This window comes from Bufo gargarizans, unplaced genomic scaffold (genome assembly GCF_014858855.1).
Source record: "Bufo gargarizans isolate SCDJY-AF-19 unplaced genomic scaffold, ASM1485885v1 original_scaffold_2196_pilon, whole genome shotgun sequence".
In the NCBI taxonomy this organism is placed as follows: domain Eukaryota; kingdom Metazoa; phylum Chordata; class Amphibia; order Anura; family Bufonidae; genus Bufo; species Bufo gargarizans.
Window position 1 is genome coordinate 110,257 of NW_025334682.1, and position 6,359 is coordinate 116,615.

The 6,359-nt window shown below is 47.5% G+C and overlaps 1 long non-coding RNA gene across 1 annotated transcript; it reads right to left on the reverse strand.

The window, feature by feature from the left end:
* Positions 1–2,179: 2,179 nt before the first annotated feature.
* On the reverse strand, positions 2,180–4,861 carry LOC122924070. Its single transcript, XR_006387364.1, has 3 exons — positions 4,643–4,861; positions 2,613–2,716; positions 2,180–2,519 (listed from the first exon to the last, which is right to left on the reverse strand). It is a non-coding gene; the product is annotated as an uncharacterized LOC122924070 (long non-coding RNA).
* Between the last annotated feature and the right edge of the window lie 1,498 nt (positions 4,862–6,359).

Here is a 6,359-nt window from a genome sequence, read left to right on the forward strand (position 1 = left end):
GCACCGAGATTTCGCCCATTATCGCACACCACCAGGCCGGGCTTGAGGCTCACCGGCAGCAACCACTCGTCGGTCTGTTGTTCTATACCCCGCCACAACTCCTGTGCGGTGTGGGGCCTGTCCCCCAAACATATGAGTTTCAGAATGGCCTGCTGACGTTTACCCCGGGCTGTGCTGAAGTTGGTGGTGAAGGTGTGTGGCTGACTGGATGAGCAGGTGGAAGAAGAGGAGGAGGAAGCCGAGAAGGAGGAGGTGGCAACAGGAGGCAAAGAATGTTGCCCTGCGATCCTTGGCGGCGGAAGGACGTGCGCCAAACAGCTCTCCGCCTGGGGCCCAGCTGCCACTACATTTACCCAGTGTGCAGTTAGGGAGATATAGCGTCCCTGGCCGTGCTTACTGGTCCACGTATCTGTGGTTAGGTGGACCTTGCTACAGATGGCGTTGCGCAGTGCACACTTGATTTTATCGGATACTTGGTTGTGCAGGGAAGGCACGGCTCTCTTGGAGAAGTAGTGGCGGCTGGGAACAACATACTGTGGGACAGCAAGCGACATGAGCTGTTTGAAGCTGTCTGTGTCCACCAGCCTAAATGACAGCATTTCATAGGCCAGTAGTTTAGAAATGCTGGCATTCAGGGCCAGGGATCGAGGGTGGCTAGGTGGGAATTTACGCTTTCTCTCAAATGTTTGTGAGATGGAGAGCTGAACGCTGCCGTGTGACATGGTTGAGACGCTTGGTGACGGAGGTGGTGGTGGTGTTGGTGGTACATCCCCTGTTTGCTGGGCGGCAGGTGCCAACGTTCCTCCAGAGGCGGAGGAAGAGGCCGAGGCGGCAGCAGCAGAAGAGGTAGCAGGGGGAGCCTGAGCGACTTCCTTGTTTTTAAGGTGTTTACTCCACTGCAGTTCATGCTTTGCATGCAGGTGCCTGGTCATGCAGGTTGTGCTAAGGTTCAGAACGTTAATGCCTCGCTTCAGGCTCTGATGGCACAGCGTGCAAACCACTCGGGTCTTGTCGTCAGCACATTGTTTGAAGAAGTGCCATGCCAGGGAACTCCTTGAAGCTGCCTTTGGGGTGCTCGGTCCAAGATGGCAGCGGTCAGTAGCAGGCGGAGTCTCTTGGCGGCGGGTGTTCTGCTTTTGCCCACTGCTCCCTCTTTTGCTACGCTGTTGGCTCGGTCTCACCACTGCCTCTTCCTCCGAACTGTGAAAGTCAGTGGCACGACCTTGGTGGTATCATTTGTACAAGGTATGGACCTGGTCAAGTTTTTTTATTTTTTTATTAAAGTCAATGGGAAACTCTTGATGGAGTTTTGAATATGGATTCAGCAGCAGAAAAGAGATAATTACTCTTACCGGTAATTGTTTTTTTCCAATAGCCTCCACAATGGCATTTACAGAAGGGTGTCCCTGCCCCCAGAACAAGAAACAAGGCAGAAGCACATGATTTAAAGGGCCTCCTCCCCTTACCTATTCAGTCAATAAGAGAGGACACAGAAGTGATGCAAAAAATAAAAAAAAATAAAGTATTAATATCAACTGACATCATTTGAGGATGGCAAAATCAAAGAAAAAAGGAAAGGGGGGGATCCCAGTGCAGTTGTGGAGGCTATTGAAAAAAACAATTACTGGTAAGAGTAATTTTGTCTTATCCCCGGCGCCTCCACAACGGCGCTTACAGGAGGATTAGCAGAGTAATTCACATTAGGGAGGGAACAAAGCCAACAGGACCCTGCGGCCAAAGGAAAAATCCTGGTTCTTGAGAATGTCCAATTTATAATGATTGCAAAAAGTCATAGGGCTTGCCCATGTGGCTGCCCTACAGATTTGGTCTAGAGTACTGATGTAGATTCTTCCCATGAAAATAATACCGCCCTAGTAGAATAAGCTATTATTCCAGAAGGGAGCTGAAGATTTCTCTGCACATAAGCAAACACAATAATGTCTCTGATCCATCTTCCTATGGATGATTTGCTGGCGGCTTGCACTTTATTAGGACCAGGGGAGGGCTGGCAGCCTTAGTCCTGGGGGGCAAATCCAGTCAAGTGGCCCATTGCACCACCCAATCAGCTCACCGTCCACGCCCAGCTTTTCCTTTTTTTTTCTTTACAGATTTTTATGTTATGAAGCAAGACAAATATGATACACTGTGGTTTAATATAATTTAATTGTAATAGCAAAAAATGATGTTTAACAAAAATAAAATCTACAATTTTAACAAATGAACTTTGTATGGACACAATACACAAAATACAGAAGCCAGAGAAATAAATATCTGTATAAAACTTTTAAACTAAATATTTGATCAAACGGTTAGCAAACACCTCATCAAGGAAGAACTTTGACAAATAATTTCCAATATATCTGAAAACTGGACCTGTTCCAGAAGATCTCACTCCACTGACATGATCATTAGAGCATCAAGCTGTTCTTGTCCCATTGTGGCTCGCAGTCTCTCACATGACACTTGTGTAAAAGAAAGGGTCAACAGGTACTCATAGGTGATAGAAAGATTTTCATAAGCTGCAGAATAAAGGTTGTATTTTAACAACAACCTGTGACAGCAAAGAAAGCACTGCTTGCAAGAACTGCACTTTGATTCCTTTTGTACCTTACCTAGTTTGTCAGTAGGTGGAATCCAGTCATGAATCTCCTCCTCATCATCCTCATCAATAATTATTTCCATCTGTGTCTCATCTTTAGAAAGATAGCCTGTAAGACTTGGAAATAAGTTGGCAAAACTTATTAATTCAGTTTTGAGATAACATTCATTTATTTTGGCTAACTTAGAAATTCTCTCTAGTGCCCCTCCATCTAGCACTTTGGGATCTGTCCCAATTTTCTGAAAAGTGCGAGGATCCTAGTAGTGGGAATCCATGACCAATTGCTTATTTTCTGAAAATCTCTCTGCTCAACTGAACGTTCGACCATTTGCCATGCTACCTTGAAGTCAAGGCCACTGGTTTGTAGATATTTTGAAACTGGCCCTATAACATCCACAACCTGTAAAAATATGTTTGCTGTAAGGATAATCCTAAACTGACAAAGATTGTGAAAAAGGGATGAGGCCTCAGAAGTGGTTTTCGATTCAAACAAGTTACTCTGGGAAATTACATATAAAACTTCAAGGGTGTCTAAATAAAGAGAATGTTTTTCACCAAAAATCCAGTTAAGAGCCTTTTCTTTTGCCCACCATCTTGTCTCTCCAATTTTTTGTAACTTTAAAAGTTTTTCCTGTCCATGTCTTCTATCTAGTTGGTCTTTCCAGATATTCATTCTTTTGTGGGAGTCTCCAATAAAGGTTGCAAAGCGATTTAGGAGACCAGAATTTTTTTCGATTCCAATACTTGACAGCAATCTGAGACACACAGGTTAAGGATATGACTATAGCACCATATATAAACCAAATCTGGCACTACCTGGGCAATCTGTGCACGTAGTCCCACATATGCACTCCTCATATTTGCTCTACCATCAAATGATTCATCAGCAATTTTTTGGAAATCTAATCCAAGTACATCAAAGCAGGACATTAGAAGTTTGTGAAATCCTTTTCCTGTAGCATCTTTAACAGGGAGAATCGCCACAAGCTGCTCTTTAAATGGCATCATCTTGCACATATCTCGCAACTGCTGTTGCTTGATCTACAATTCCAACAGCTTGTGTGGAGTCAACCTGTATACTGAATCGTTTCTCTCCGATTTCAGACACAATTAAGTTTCCTGCTAACTCAAGTTCTTTGGACCGTTTTTCTCATATTTTCTGAGCACCACCTTTCTCTTTAAAGGTTTTTTTTTACTCTCCATATTTATCAATATGAAACCAACTGTAAAATGTATTGAACAACAAAATATGACAATGAGTTACATAAAACCAGCAAACATTTACTAATGTAGTGATTTAACTTTGGATCCCCCCTTCCCACACCCTAGCATGCAATCATGCCCTCCACCACAACACAATGTGCAGTTTGTGAGTGTATTACAGATCACCTCATCAATACAATGCACAAGAATGTGTAGTGTGTGAATATATCATAGCCAACCCACTGCTTTCCCATAGGGAAGTATTGGGAGACTATTGCGCATGCGTGGCTTCATAGAAATGCTTTGAATCAATGCATTTCTATGAGGAGTGTTTAGCGTGATTGCCAGTGTTGCACGTTGTGCAACACTGGACTAGGAAACACCTCTAGCGGCCGTCTGATGAGTGGCCAGTAGAGGTGTTACTTGGCAGTAATGTAAATACTGCCTTTTTTTCTGAAAAGGCAGTGTTTACATTAAAATGCTTGCAGAGACATACTATAGAAACCAGAACTACTACGTTTAGCTGTTGTGGTTCTGGTGACTATAGTGTTCTTAATATAGAGGAGAAAAAAAAAAGAATCAGCACAAAAGTATGACATAAAATGGCTGCATCATTGCTCTACTAATTTAAAAAAGCACAACTTCTGACACATATATAATATTTTGCAGATCACTTTTTTACAATGTGCAGATAGTACTGTACTACTAACCCCTCCATCCAGCCCTCCACCCCTTCTCCAACCACCCAGCATCCTTACTCACATAAAACTAATATATATATATATATATATATATATATATATATATAATAGCTTACAGTGAATTACTGTAAATACTTACAGTTCTGAAGACTCCAGCAGGCTCAGGATCAGTGCTCTGGGCAGCTGGGCTCAGGGATGAAAGTGGGCACTGGACGGACACTGGGGCTCACCCTATCGTTGCAGTGCCTCCTTGTGATGTCACGGCGCACGGTGTACGCAAAGGGCGGGGGGATCGCGAAGAGCAAGCAAGTACCGTATTTTTCGCCCTATAAGATGCACCTAGGTTTTAGAGGGGGACAATAAGAAAAACATATTTTTCATTATACCTCAGGTCAGATCACCAATCAGACCCCCAATGTTAACCAGACCTCAGCTAACAGCCCCAATAAGATCCCCAATGTTAATAAGACCCCAATAAGACCTCAAATCAGACCCCCAATCAGACCTCAGCTCAGACCCCAATATGAATGACACCCAATCAGACCTCAGAGCCCCATGCCTCTCATCATCCCCCAGCACCCTCTCCATCAGCCCCCAGTGCCTCTCCATCTGCCCCCAGCAGCCTTTCATCTGCCCCCAGTGCCTTTCATCTGCCCCCAGTGCCTCTCATCTGCCCCCAGTGCCTCTCATCTGCCCCCAGCGCCTCTCATCTGCCCCCAGCGCCTCTCATCTGCCCCCAGCAGCCTCTCATCTGCCCCCAGCAGCCTCTCATCTGCCCCCAGTGCCTCTCATCTGCCCCCTAGCAGCCTCTCCATCAGCCCTCAGTGCCTCTCATCTCCCCCAGCAGCCTCTCATCTGCCCCAAGTGCCTCCATATGCCCCCAGCAGCCACTCCATCTGCCCCGTGCCTCTCATCTGCCCCAATGCCTCTCATCAGCCCCCAGCAGCCTCTCATCTGCCCCTAGTGCCTCTCATCTGCCCCCAGCAGCATCTCCATCAGCCCTCAGTGCCTCTCCATCTGCCCCCAGCAGCCTTTCATCTGCCCCCAGTGCCTTTCATCTGCCCCCAGTGCCTCTCATCTGCCCCCAGTGCCTCTCATCTGCCCCCAGCGCCTCTCATCTGCCCCCAGCGCCTCTCATCTGCCCCCAGCAGCCTCTCATCTGCCCCCAGCAGCCTCTCATCTGCCCCCAGTGCCTCTCATCTGCCCCCCAGCAGCCTCTCCATCAGCCCTCAGTGCCTCTCATCTGCCCCAAGTGCCTCCATATGCCCCCAGCAGCCACTCCATCTGCCCCGTGCCTCTCATCTGCCCCAATGCCTCTCATCAGCCCCCAGCAGCCTCTCATCTGCCCCTAGTGCCTCTCATCTGCCCCCAGCAGCATCTCCATCAGCCCTCAGTGCCTCTCATCTGCCACCAGCAGCCTCTTATCTGCCGCAGTGCCTCTCATCAGCCCCCAGCAGCCTCTCGTGATCATCAGCCCTTCATATGCCCCCAGTGCCTCCATCAGCCTCTCATCTGCCCCCAGTGCCCCCATCTGTCCTCAGTGCCTCCATCTGTCCTCAGTGCCTCCATCTGCCCCAGCAGCCACTCTATCTGCCCCAGTGCCTCTCATCAGCCCCCCAGTGCCTCAGTCTCATCAGCAACCCCCCCCCCCCCCCAACCAAGCAACCTCTCCATCAGGCATCAGCCCCCATTGAGTGTCCATCAGCCTAAAAAAAGAAACAACCCACTTTTCCTGCTCTTGGAACTGGAATGGACGCTGGGCTCCACCTACTCCCCTTCGCTCCTCTCTCCACCAGGCTCCAGCGATCTGCTGTTGGCTGTGCAAGGCAGCAGCGCAGCCCTACACAGACACAGCT